Source organism: Pogona vitticeps, chromosome 2 (genome assembly GCF_051106095.1).
Source record: "Pogona vitticeps strain Pit_001003342236 chromosome 2, PviZW2.1, whole genome shotgun sequence".
Taxonomy (NCBI): Eukaryota; Metazoa; Chordata; class Lepidosauria; order Squamata; family Agamidae; genus Pogona; species Pogona vitticeps.
This window is the reverse complement of record NC_135784.1, coordinates 127630706-127645649: the sequence shown is the minus strand read 5'-3', so window position 1 is coordinate 127645649 and position 14944 is coordinate 127630706.

The window sequence follows — 14944 nt, the reverse complement described above, 5'->3', positions numbered from 1 at the left end:
ACTGGGGGTGAAGAAGTGTTAAAACCACTCTTTTTTTACTTTGAAAACCTATTAAGGTCGTTGTAGGTTGATTTCGATTTGACAAGGACAGCTGGTGCAGTTATGGGCAAACTGCACAGTCCCAGGATGCTCCCAGAATGGAATAGTAAACCATTTTTGTCTATTCTCTATCTAGAAAACTGGAAAAGGACACATTGAGCCAGAATTGAATCAATGGCACAGTAATGATGATGATGATGATGATTCATAAAGCAGTTGCCCAGCAACATCATTCCAATAATTTCCCTTGATTTGCCCACTAGATTTCAGTCTAGCATTATGTTTAGGTTTCCTGCTTAAGCATCAAATTATTAATAGTTATCTTGTGGTCTACTGAGACTATCCTTTTGACAGACTCTTTTCACAAGTATTGTACTACAGTCAAGCCAACTGGCAGCCATCCTATATTAGTGTGTCTGATTCTTCCTGCCTTCACATTTATCCTGAAAATTAATTCTGCTCATTTTGGTCCCATTCTCTGTCAATTTTGAATCTTGATCAAGAGACCAGCAGCAACTGGAAATGGGGAAATTTTACCTCTGGTTTACCCAAAGCATAGGTAAAGGTTCCCCTTGACATTTAGTCCAGTCGTGTCCAACTCCAAGGGGGGGGGTGCTCATCCCCATTTCCAGGCTGTAGAGCCAGTGTTTGTCTGTAGACAGTTTCCATGGTCACGTGGCCAACGCGAGTAGACATGGAACCGTGGTGGTACCTGTGACAAACCCAGACCTACTGGGATATACCACAGTTTCACTCAGCTGCCACCAACCATTCCCTGTAAGGAGTCACACAGACCAGGAATGGATTTTTAAACAAATAAAGGAATAAGGTTTATTAAATAACACACAGGGAAAAATAAAAGGATCAAATGAATAAGATACAGTAACGTGGCTTAGTCTCAATCATACATACACACAGTTTGGTTCACACAGAACACTTAACTTGAAGCACAGACCCTGAACCTATCAGTTCTGGCTAACCATACAGACACCTGAACCTATCAGGTTGGTACTGACTGACACACAGTAGTACCCTGTCTGACACACAGACTCCCACTCAAGCTTCTTCTCTCAGCTCTTCCAGCTTCTTCTCCAGCTTCTCCACACACACTCCACATATATATACAGTACAGCCCCTCCTCCTGATGTCCCGCCTTCCACTCCCCATAGGATGGAACTTTCCCTCCAAACCCATGACAGACAGGTAACATCAGTGCTGTATGTAACACCTCCCCTCTTTATAAGTTGTTTTGTAGGGGGAAAGCTAAGGTGCTTTTCACCAAAAAACAACCTGGATAAAACACACAAAAACAGTTATACATACAATATCATACTTACTTATACTTACACTCTAAGTTAAACATTTACCATTAACAATACATCAAGTTACCTTTATTCATACAAACCAAGTTCAAAAAACAGGTACATTTAACCTTTTGTCATCAAAATATATACATAGTCCATGTTTCTTTCGCCGTCTTCATTCTTCAGGTCTTCTTGACAAGGCGTCAGCAACACAGTTCACTGACCCCCTGACCACCTTCACTTCAAAGTCATAGTCCTGCAGGTTTAAAGCCCACCTCATAAGTTTGCTATTGTGGGTTTTCATTGTCTTTAACCATTGCAGTGGTGAATGGTCAGTGCACAGAATAAAATGTCTTCCCCAGATGTAAGGCTTGGCCTTCTGGATCGCGTAGACTATGGCCAGACACTCCTTCTCCACGGTTGCCAAATGTCTCTCACCTTTCTGGAGTTTCCTACTCAGGTAGGACACTGGATGCTGGTCACCATTTTCATCCTCCTGGCAAAGAACTGCTCCTACCCCGCTGTTAGACGCATCGGTGTAGATGATGAACTCCCGGTCGAAGTCTGGAGCACGCAGCACTGGATAATTGATGAGCGCCTGCTTCAACCTCTGGAACGCCTCCTCACAGTCGCTGGTCCACGGGATGTGGTCATCAGTCTTCTTCCTCGTCAGATCGGTCAGCGGAGCCGCAATCTCGCTAAACCTCGGGATGAACTTTCTGTAGTAGCCCACCAACCCAAGAAATGATTTGACTTTTTTCTTGGTGTTGGGTCTAGGCCAATCACGAACAGCTTCTATTTTGGCCTCTAGGGGTTTTATCACTCCTCCCCCTACCATGTGACCCAAGTATTTTATTTCTGGGCTACCCAGCTGACACTTGCTCTCTTTGCAGGGCCTAGGCCAAAGCACTTCCTCCCCTGGGTTAAAGTGCCCCTCCCTGCCTTCCTGGTCATCCCAAGCTTTCTTTCTGACCTTTGGAGCTTGCAGGGTCTCTGCTGCTAGCTCTAGGTTTCTCGTTAGGTCATTCCTCAAGGTGTCTATGTATGTCACAACGTCTTGTAGGTCATCCTGGGTGATCTGCTCCCAATTTTGTTTGATCAAATCAAGGGGCCCTTTCACCCTTCTCCCAAATAAAAGTTCAAACGGACTGAACCCGGTACTGGCTTGTGGCACTGATCGATAAGCAAACAAAAGGGATTGCAGCTTCTGGTCCCAATTGTTTGGATTCTCTGCCAAGTAAGCCCTAATCATGCGCATTAGAGTCCCATTGAACTTCTCAGTTAACCCATTACTTTCAGGGTGATAGGCAGTGGTTTCCTTGTGTTTAATTCCACAGATTTGCCATAAGCGTTTCATGAGCTTCGATGTGAACGATGCGCCCAAATCTGTGATTATTTCTGAGGCAAATCCCATCCTGGACATATACCCCACCAAGGCATCTGCCACTGTGTTAGTTTCAATGTTAGTCAAGGGAATGGCTTCAGGGTACCTCGTGGCATGGTCCACAATGGTGAGAATGAACCTGTTCCCCCTCTTTGTGGCCTTGGGCAAAGGTCCCACAATATCCACCCCTATGCATTTGAACGGAGTGTCAATCACAGGCAAAGGGCACAACTTTGCTTTGGTCCTGTCACGGTTATTCCCCTGCCTTTGACACACATCACATTGTTTACAGAACTCTTTGATCTGCTTCCCTATTTCAGGCCAGTAAAAACTCTGTGTGATTCTCTGCTGTGTTTTGTTCACCCCTAAGTGCGCAGCAAACATGTCAGAGTGCCCCCTTTGTAAGATCATGGGGCGATACTTTTCAGGTACCACTAGCTGACTTCGGATCCCATCTCCCCCTTTTGAGATATTCCTCAGGGTCTCTCTATACAAAATCCCCTTTTTCTCTAGAAATCTCACTGGGGTTTCAGGTGTTAGCTGGGCGTCTGTCACCTGTTCAAAACACTTTTGGAGAGTGGCGTCTGCCTTTTGCTCTTGGCCAAATCGGCTGTCTGTGGTTAAGGTTTCCACCACAGCTTCTGAACTCCCCTCTGCTTCCGTCTCTGGCTCATCAGTACCCCCCTGAACTGTCCCCGTGGTGGCTTGTGAACGTGTAATCACTAGCACCCGTTTCACATGTTCAGCCAGGTCATTTCCCACGAGCACGGCTGCTGGCAGAGTCGATGAAATCGCTAGCCGCCAAACTCCCCTCCAGCCTTGAAAGTTCACAGGTACCTCCGCTACTGGCAGTGAGATCACCTGCCCCTCAATCCCTGCCACCTTCATGCTCTCATTTGGGATTATATATTCCCTAGGAATAATATCTGGATGGCACAGGGTCACCTGGGAACAAGTGTCCCTCAACCCCCGATACTGATGGTCAAGTATTCCTACGTCCACCCCTGCTGTTTCAAACAACTGAGAATCTGTTCTCACGAGCAAGCAGCGCTTGACCTCCACAAGAGGACCATTTTCCTCAGCCTGATCAGCAGATGTAACTGTTCCAGATTGAGTAGCCATGGCAACAGGCTCCCTCAGTGACAAGGGGCTTTGCTCTTTCTGGACACAGAACACAGCTTTTGGCTTGGTTCCACTCGAATCCTGAGGCACAATTCCTTTTAGCTGCTTTAATTTCTCACACTCTGAGATTAGATGGCCCTTTCCCTGACAGAAATAACATTTTCTGCTATATTTTGAGTCTTTCTCATCTTGTTTTGGTTTTCCCTCCAAAATCTGAGGTCTTGGTTTCATGTCTGAGGGCTTCCCTTCACCATGGGCCCCTCCCCCTTGCTGGCTTTTCCCTGGTCCCTGAGAGTACTTGCTGTAGGTTTCTTTGGGTTTATCTACAGATTTCCACTCAGCACCTAAGGGTTTTCTTATTTGATAAATAAAATCTGCGATCTCTGCTGCTTCGGCCACAGATCTAGGTTTCCTTTCCCTCACCTGGAATTTCAGTTCCCCATGCAGGACTGAATAGAACTGTTCCAGCGCTATGAAGTCTTTGAGCTGCTGAAAGGTCTCTGTCCCCTCCTGAGATAGCCATTTCTCTAGCAGCCTCACCAATTGGGCCCCCACTTGGGTAAAAGTCTGCTCTGGTTTCTTGGTGATTGACCTGAATCTTTGCCTCAGCTGTTCCGCATTTATCCCATGTCTGGCAAACACCAGTTTTTTAAACTCTGCAAAATCTTTCATCAGTTCCTGTGGCATCTCTGCATAGACTTCTGCAAGGCTGCCACTGATTAAAGATCGCATGATGGTCATCTTCTCAGTTTCCCTTACTGAGAAGTCCACAAACGCTCTTTCCACTAGGGAAAAGAACACTTCAGGACAATCTCCCTTGTGGTACACAGGGAATTTCTTCAGGTCAGCTTTAGACAATTGGCCTCCCTCAGAATCCCTATTGTTATTATTGTTCTGATTCATCAGTTCCAATTTTCTCAACTCATACGCCATCCTTTCTTTTTCCAGAGCAATTTTCTCTCTCTCCCTCTCCATTTCCATTCTTTGTCTCTCTAATCTTTCTTCTTTTTCCATTCTCTCTCTCTCTAATCTTTCCTCCATTTCCCTCACCCTCAGTTCATGCTGTTGGGCTATGAGCAATTTTCTGAGTTCTGGGTTCTGTTCTCCCGTGCTGTCACCCTGCACTGAGCCAAATTCATCCTCAGAACCTTGGTCTACCTGGGGGTCTTTCACTTCACCCATTTCTGCCATTTGGCTTCGAGTCAAGGGCATAATCCCCCCCCCAGAACAGGCTGCTTTCAAAAGTCAAGCCTCAAAATAAAGCGACCACTTTTTTTTTCTTTTGCCTCAGAACCAGCCTTCTCTATAGATTGCTGCTGTTCTTCAGCACTAACTTGCAACTGTAGCCAGCCAGAGTCCACCCCCCTCTGCTAGGCCTCTCAGCAGAAAAGCTAGATCACTGCTATTTCACAGTTTTGCCTCAGCTTTTTTCCCGCCAAAACCAGGTTGCCTCAGAGCTCCCTAATCTAGTCCCCAATCTGAGGTTACACGTTCTTCTACTAGCATACCTCCCCGTGAGGTAAGCCTAGAAGATTACCTAAGCGCTCTCAGATTGTCCCTGACTAGACCCCCCTTGCTCTGGGCACACTTGCCAAGGCTTTGCTGGACCGCTGGACAACTGGACCAGTCGTATCCCACACGCTGGACACCAATCAATGTGACAAACCCAGACCTACTGGGATATACCACAGTTTCACTAAGCTGCCACCAACCATTCCCTGTAAGGAGTCACACAGACCAGGAATGGATTTTTAAACAAATAAAGGAATAAGGTTTATTAAATAACACACAGGGAAAAATAAAAGGATCAAATGAATAAGATACAGTAACGTGGCTTAGTCTCAATCATACATACACACAGTTTGGTTCACACAGAACACTTAACTTGAAGCACAGACCCTGAACCTATCAGTTCTGGCTAACCATACAGACACCTGAACCTATCAGGTTGGTACTGACTGACACACAGTAGTACCCTGTCTGACACACAGACTCCCACTCAAGCTTCTTCTCTCAGCTCTTCCAGCTTCTTCTCCAGCTTCTCCACACACGCTCCACATATATATACAGTACAGCCCCTCCTCCTGATGTCCCGCCTTCCACTCCCCATAGGATGGAACTTTCCCTCCAAACCCATGACAGACAGGTAACATCAGTGCTGTATGTAACAGTACCTATTTATCTACTTGCATTTGCATGCTTTCGAACTGCTAGGTTGACAGAAGCTGGGACGAGTGACGGGAGCTCACTCCGTCGCATGGATTCGATCTTACAACTGCTGGTCTTCTGACCTTGCAGCACAGAGGCTTCTGCGGTTTAACCTGCAGCACCACCATGAAGCATGCATATGCAATAAAACGAGCAGGGTCTTGCTTAAAGTAGAATCACACTGCTCCTGGATTCTCCTGTAAAACACATTGCCCAGAGGTGCTGCGTTACCAGACTACGCCAGGGGCGTAATGGTGAAGTGAACTGCCCAGAGATTAAACCAAACAGACACTGTTGTAGTGTTGAAGATATTATTTACAATAAAGTTGATATATACAGGGTAAATACAGCTTCTCTTGGTCCTTTATACAGTCCTGGTCATACACAGTAGTTCCTCAGTTAGTAATGGTAAATTTACAGTTTTCAGTAACCAAAGATTGTTACCAATGTAAATAGTCCAGCATCCACGAAGTCTTCTCCTCTCACCACGGAGATAGTCTTCTCCCAGGATCTTCTCCTTGCAATGCAGCAAGTCTTCATCCAGCGATGCAGTAAATACAGTTCTCAGCAACAAGATCACCAGCAACACAACAACCAACCAACTACCCAAACTACCCAAACTACCCAACAATTTGTCTCTGTAAGCTTGGCTAGCTTTATTCTTGGATCATCCAATCACATTGGTTGTCACACAGCTGCCTCAATCAACCCAGCTGTGCTCCCTTGTTACATGTTGCTTGCCCAAATCTGATCCTGTAACAACTTATCCACTGAATTGCAATGAACAATTCTTTTGGTTGACTTTGAGACCTGTCAATCTCCTCCAATTGTTTATAGCAATTCTGTTACATACATTTCTTACATAGTACATTGCCTTGAACATATACAGAGTTCCTTTTTTACATTCACATACATTATATCATTCCCAACATTTCACATGCTTTATTATGTTTGGTTGGCCCCAATACTTTTGTCAAACAATCAGCTTTATTATTTTCTGTTCCACAGTATATCAGTTCAATTAAATCATTTTCTATGCTTTGCTTTACATTTTGGTATCTGATATCTGTGTGTTTGGATCTGCTTCTTACATTTGGTGAGTTTGCCATCTGTATGACAGCTTGATTATCTTCATAAACCTTTATTTGTGTTTTTATATTTAATCCCAGATCTTGTGCTAATTGTTTATAAAATACTAGATCTGTACATAATTCAGATAATGCTGCATACTCAGATTCGGCAGAAGACAACGATATAAATTTCTGTCTAGCTGTCTTCCAGCTTATCAAACTTTCTCCCAAATGTACAGTCATGCCTGATGTTGATCTTCTGGTTGTTAAATCACTACCATAATTTGCATCGGCATAAGCAGTAATATACAGTTCTCCCACTGGTTCTAAATTTAGCTTTTTATTTTGTGCCTCCTTTAAATACCTAAGTACTCTTTTTGCTGATTGCCAGTGCTTTTCGTTCGGCTTGCTTACATTCCTAGATAGCAGGTTTACAGCTATAGAGATATCTGGTCTTGACCATCTACTTAAATATAATAAGCTGCCTACCAGTGACTTATATACATCAATATCACATTCCGGGCCATTCATATCTTCTTTCTCAAACTCTATGTTCATTGGAGTTGCTGCTCCTTTACAATCCTCCATTTTATACTGTTTTAGGAGTTTCAATATTTTGTTCTTTTGGGCTATTTTAAATCCTTTCTCGCTTCTTTCTATCTCTACTCCTAAGTAGTTACTTATTTCTCCCAAATCTCTCAACTTGTAGTGTTTCTTTAACATTTGGATTGTTTCTTCAGCCTCTTTCTTATCTTTAGTGAATATGGCTAAATCATCCACAAACACTAATACTATAGCTTGTGTTTTCTCATTTATAAATAAACAAGGGTCAGCCTTTCCTTGCACAAAACCATTATCCTTTAAAGTTTTAGTTAAATGTTGGTTCCATTCATGGCCACTTTGTCTGAGACCATATAGACTTTTTTTCAATATCCAGCATTTACCTTCCCTTTCAATACCTGGTGGTATTTCCATATAAATGGTGTGTTTCAGGTCAGCATATAAATAGGCTGTTTCTATATCAACATGCCTGGTCATGAGATTATGCTTGGCTGCATAGGTTAAAGCAAATCTCAATGTTTCTGGTCTTAGAGCCGGTGCAAAAACTTGATCATAGTCGTTTGAAGTTTGTGCATATCCTTTTGCTACTAACCTTGCTCTATACCTCACATTACCATCGGCATCCACCTTCCTTTTAAATACCCATCTGGAACCAATTACTTTTGATTTTTCAGGCAGTTTTACCTCCTCATAGACTTTCAGTTGTTTTAATGAATTTAACTCCTTATCCATTGCCTCTTTCCATTTTATTTGTTCCTTCTCAGGCATATTACATATGTCATCATATGTCTCTGGTTCAGCCACATTGAGACAGTAATAGGTCTCAGGCTTGTACCTGTCTGGAGTTTTTCTCTCTCTGCTTGACCTCCTAGGTAATTCTCTGTCCTCTTCGTGAGTTTCCCTCCTTTCTGAGTTGGATGGAATTTCCTTGTCTGATTGCATTTCCTCAGGTTCTACCTCTATTTTAATTTCTTGCTCTGATTGAGAGTCACTTTCATCTGCACTATCTTCACTACTCTCATTCTTTTCATGCAATTTAATTATTGTTTCTGGGGGTTTGCATATTTTGTCCCAGTTACTGTGCTCGTTAAATGAAGCACTGCTACTTATCACAAGTTTGTTGGTATTTGGCAACCCAAACCTAAATGCTCTCCTATTTTGCTGATATCCAAGGAAATACATCAACCTGGCTTTCTTCTCTCCCTTTCTCCTTATTTCTTTTGGGATGTGAACCCATGCAGGAGATCCAAATACATGTAAGAATTTTAAATTTGGTTTTCTCCCAGTCCAAACTGTGTAGGGTATGTTGTTTATCCCACTGTGCCAAAGAATATTAATATAAAAATTCGCACAAAGTGTAGCTTCCCCCCAATATTTCTCTGATAGATTACTCCCCCTAATCATTGCCTCAGCCATATTCTGCAGAGTTTGGCCCCTTCTTTCAATAAAGGCATTCTGAGTAGGTGTATAGGGAGCGGCTCTTCTGTGAGTAATACCATTTTTCTTTAATATTGCTTGAAATTTGGCATTTGTAAACTCTGTTCCATTGTCAGTTTGTACCACCTTAACCTTTTTCCCTGTTTTGCGCTCTACAAATTTGAGCCATTTTTCAAACTCTATATATACTGCACTTTTATCTTTCATGAGATAGCAGTATCCAAACCTGGACTTTTGGTCTTGGATAGAGAGAATGTATCTGGCTCCTCCTAATGATGCACTTTTGGGTCCAATTACATCAACTGACACCAAATCTAATATATTTTTCACTTGTACATCACTATGTTTCATTATAGGAGCTTTCTTACTCTTGGCTAATTGGCAAGCTTGACAATTCACATATTCATTACATTGCTTTAAATTAACTCCTACTGAGTTTTCAATTGTTTTTCTCAATGTTTTGTAGTTTGCATGTCCTAGCCTTTGATGCCATAAATGAATACAATCTTTGTGTATACATTTGTTTTCATAGACATTGTTAGCCTTAGTGCAGTTTAGTCTATATAAATTATTTCTAGCATAGCATTTCAATTTTTCATTGTTCTTGCTAGTTATTATACATTTCTCCTCATAGAAAGTGCTAACAAACCCATTCTTTGCTAATGAACTCACAGAAAGTAAATTATGCTTTAAATTTGGAACATGTAAAACATCTATTGGTCTAGCAATATAAGGCAATTTCACTTTACCTTTTCCCAGTACCTTAGCACTAACACCATTTGCTAAGCATACTTGTTGGTTGGATACAGGTTGGTAGTTAAATATTAGCTGTTTACTCTTACACATGCTGGCAGTTGCTCCAGAGTCAACAATCCACTCTTCTCCCTGTTCAGAGTTATAAATTTCCTCAGTCAGGCTTAGTGTTTCTCTCTTACGTCTGGTTTGTTTTTCTTTTCCTTTCTTAAATTTACAGTCTTTCATCAAATGTTTTCTTGAGCCACAGGAAAAACAGCGTTTTCCAGAATGAATGCTTGCAGCTGTGTCCCCCTCCTCCTCAGTTTCTTTCAGCTTATCACGTTGATTAGTGAGTTTGGAGTCTCGGAGCTGTTTGTTATCTTTTCTCTTTTGTTCCTCTTCCAACAGTTTGCTAGTTATATTAATTACTGTTAGCTCTGCTTGAGGAAGAATTTCTAAATTGGTCACCAGCTGATCATATGACTCATCTAATGAAGACAGAATAATAAATGCTTCTTGTATTTCTGTAAATGTGATGTTCTTTTCTCGTAAGTCCATCAACATTGACTTCATTGCCTCTAAATGTTGAAGCATACACCCTCCAGCTTTCAGTCTAGTTCGGAAAAGTTTTCTGGCAATTTGAATCTGGCTTCCAACGTTATCTCTTACGAAGAGTCTCCTTAAATCCTCCCATGCCTTCTTTGCTGAGTTTTGGCCTCTCAGGTGGATAAGAAGACGGTCTTCTAGAGTTAACCCAATAATAGCCAGAGCTTTAAAATTTAGTTTCTTTTTCCTCTCATTTAGGACTGCTGGGGGATTTTCTACAATGTCCCATAATGCTTCCTTTTGTAATAGCAACTGAACCTTCTGCTGCCAAGTTGCATAATTTTCCCCATTCAACTTTTTTATGCACAGTCCAGCCATAGACATTTCGTTGGCCATTTTTACCACAGACTGTAGACCACACTACTTGGCTCTCTCTGGTCAGCAGTTTCTTCAATAACTTCTTAAATTTATGCCTGGATGCAGTCTGGTGCGCTGTCTGGGCCCATAACCAATTGACAGAGGTGCTGCGTTACCAGACTACGCCAGGGGCGTAATGGTGAAGTGAACTGCCCAGAGATTAAACCAAACAGACACTGTTGTAGTGTTGAAGATATTATTTACAATAAAGTTGATATATACAGGGTAAATACAGCTTCTCTTGGTCCTTTATACAGTCCTGGTCATACACAGTAGTTCCTCAGTTAGTAATGGTAAATTTACAGTTTTCAGTAACCAAAGATTGTTACCAATGTAAATAGTCCAGCATCCACGAAGTCTTCTCCTCTCACCACGGAGATAGTCTTCTCCCAGGATCTTCTCCTTGCAATGCAGCAAGTCTTCATCCAGCGATGCAGTAAATACAGTTCTCAGCAACAAGCTCACCAGCAACACAACAACCAACCAACTACCCAAACTACCCAACAATTTGTCTCTGTAAGCTTGGCTAGCTTTATTCTTGGATCATCCAATCACATTGGTTGTCACACAGCTGCCTCAATCAACCCAGCTGTGCTCCCTTGTTACATGTTGCTTGCCCAAATCTGATCCTGTAACAACTTATCCACTGAATTGCAATGAACAATTCTTTTGGTTGACTTTGAGACCTGTCAGAGTGCATGCTTTCCCCCCCCCCAATTTTGTAGGGGATAGTAGCCTCAAGAGTCTGTGGGAACCCAGAAATGGCTTGGGACCACATGTGGCCTCCAGACAACATGTGGCTAAGCCTTACTGTATCCTTTGCATTAGAAGGTACAATGGAAGATTAGTTCAACTGTGGATCAAATATGCCATTAATGCTTGGATTTTGTGGGGTATTGAACAGGAAGTGTCAGTATAGCTTCCAGAGAGGCTACATCCACACACACATCAAGCTTGGACTGAGCTGTTTTATGCGTTACCACCATCTACTCATGCAGCTTAGTATGGGGGAATTTTCTCTTCTCCACTATCATTTCATATACAGTGGTGCCTCGCTAGACAGTTACCCTGCATGACAGTTATTTTTGCTAGACATTGACTTTTTGCGATCGCTATAGCGATTTGCAAAACAGTGATTCCTATGGGGGAATTTCGCTGGACAATGTTTGGTCCCTGCTTCGCAAACCGATTTTCGCTAGACAACGATTTTGACCGCTCCCTCCGTGCTCGCAAAACGGATGTTTTCGGGACCTAAGCTTCACAAGACAGCTATTTAAACAGGATGCCCCCAGAAGAAGGGAATGGTAAGCCACTTCTGAGTATTCTTTACCTAGGAAACCCTGGGAAGGGTTGCCATAAGTTAGAATTGACCTGACAACACACAGTTATTATTATGATTATATTTGTTAAACAAGGAATATCTGAGAACTGGTAGGGAAGTACTACTGGAAGGAAGGAAGGAAGAGTTAATGTGTTGTATGTTGGCCTTGGGCTACAGTCTATGAAAGCATATGCCAAATAAAACTTCTTAGTGTTTAATGTGCCACAAAATCCCTTGTTGTTTTGCTGCAACTGGCTATCTCCTAGGGAATTATCAAGAGAAAATGCTACATTTTTTGTTCCTAAGTACTTACATGAAACCTCTTCTTTAAAGCCATGCAGAGATTTCTCATGCATATATATGGGAATCTAGAAATACAGTCTTCATTTCTGTATTGGAGGGTTGTGCATATTGTCTACCCTGTTTTCCCAAAAATAAGACCTAACCTGAAAATAAGCCCTAATATGATTTTTCAGGATGCTCGTAATGTAAGCCCTACTCCAAAAATAAGCCCCAGCTAAGTAAAACCCGCCCTCCATCGTTGTGCAGCAACCAGAAAATATGACTGTATTTGAATAAATGTAGATTGTTGTACATTAAAAAATAAACCATCCCCTGAAAATAAGTCCTAATGCGTTTTTTGAAGCCAAAATTAATATAAGACCCTGTCTTATTTTCGAGGAAACACGGTAGTGGTTTGCAGTTTAGAATTATGGAGCAAAATCTGCTGTTTAGAGAGCAGCTGATTTGCAGTTTGCAAAGCGGCTTTCCTATGGCCAATCTTCGCTAGATAACGATTCTTTCCCATTGGAACGCATTAAACAGGTTTCAATGCATTCCAATAGGAAAATGTTTTTCGCTAGACAATGATTTCGCTAAACAGCGATTTCAGTGGAACGGATTATCATCGTCTAGTGAGGCACCACTGTATTCAATGGCATGTTTATCTCTCTATGTTTATTTATTACATATCACTTTCTGGGGTCAAGTACAGCATGAGTGAAGAAGACCAAACAGGGCAGGTGAACACAGCTGTAAAGGGTTGGCATGACTTGAGGCATGGGGTAGCCTCACTGTGAAAAGTGGTTTCAGCAGGGGAGTCTTTTGCCTTTGGCTTACCACGCAGGGAATGAGTTGCTTCTTCCAGCAAATGTTGTGGTGGGGGGGAATGGACAGCAAAAGTTGTAACGGGAGATCTCTCCCACTGGCTTACTTTGCAGGCTAGGGAGTCGCTAATTCCAGCAGAAGGAGAGGGGAAGTAGTCTGTGGAAAAACCCAGCAAGTACATTTCCTGTCATGGTCAGGGGCACCAGGATGCACCCCATGGCTTTCTTCGCAAACCCCTGCGTGGCACATCTATTTCTTTCCCAGGTCCTGCTACAGTTGCTCACATACATTAGTCTAGCTGTTGCATTGCAGTCCGCTTCCCCTGTGGCCCTAAAGAGCAACAATGAATAGTCAAGATGTCACTAATCCAATATATATATACCATACGCTGGATTACAAACAAGGTAGCTCTTGTGGGTGACGAAAAGGTTATGGAATATCATGTGCTGTGGTTTTGGTTCTGGCTCGGATGCTTGCTCCACTTGGATTTCTGTTTCTGGACACTTCCAGGGAGGAGGATGGGGGGGCAGCCACACAATTACAGCATAGATGGTGCCCATTGGATGCTGCCAGCCACCCTCTTTGCCCTTCCTATGCACAGCTCCCACAGTTCCCCACTTAAACATATATGGCCCCCAGTATGGCTGTTATCTCCATTTCTATTTCCCATCTACTAGGAAAACTATCCAGGAATTAAGGACAGTTTCCTTTGTGGCGAGGCATAGGCATAGAAGGCACGGATATGTGAATGAAATGAACACGGTTGATAAGATGGGCAGTTTAACTGAATGGCAAACAGAATGGAGGGAATGATACCCTTACACAAAGCAAATAATTGCCCTATTTGCTTCTTGGATTTCAGACGCAGCAGTTCACAACTGCACTACCATCCTGGACCCTGCCACATGGCTTAGCAACATAAAAAGGCATCAATAGTCATTGGCCAATAGGGAGTCTGTGGTACATCTAATGTTGCAATGCACCAGCATGGACTCTCAATGGTGGAAGAACTGCAGCAGATGGCTAAGGGACACAACAGTTTAGGAAGCATCAAGTTCTGAGCATTACCGGGAACGCCTTCCGGCCAGAACTGGCCACAAGGAAAATATATTTGCAGACCTTGCTAAAGAAACCGACAACTATGACGAGGCATCTCAGTGAGGGAGGTGGGGTGCAGGTTTAACAGCAGATACTTCAATGTGACCTATTCAAAGGACAGGGCAGAGAATTGGCAACAAGGGTGTGCTATCAATGTGGCAATGAAAATAAAGGTGAGGGCAGCTCCCCATACCAGGGTGCTGGGGCTTAATCATCCAAAATGTGGTTTGTCTGCCAAGAGCCAATTCCAAGACCCTTGGAAATGAAGGAAGTCAGGTTGGTGCCAGTGACTGAGCAAGTGGCAGTGCAGAACTGGGAAGAAGGAGCAGAAACGCCTTCCACCAGTGACCATGGGTCTTATGTAATGGTCAGGGAGGAGGAGGAGCAGCAGTGGAGCAAGAACATCCTGTATCATTTGTGCATGTTTTGTTCTACAAAGCAAGTGTCAAGGATGCACATCTGAGTCACTGCTCTATCACATATGCCCAAGATGGACAGGCTGGATAGCTTCCCACCAAGAAGACATTAAGGAAACCCTAACCCTTTTAATCTGATGCCACCAAACCTGGTTTTAAGTAATGAATATCATCCTTTC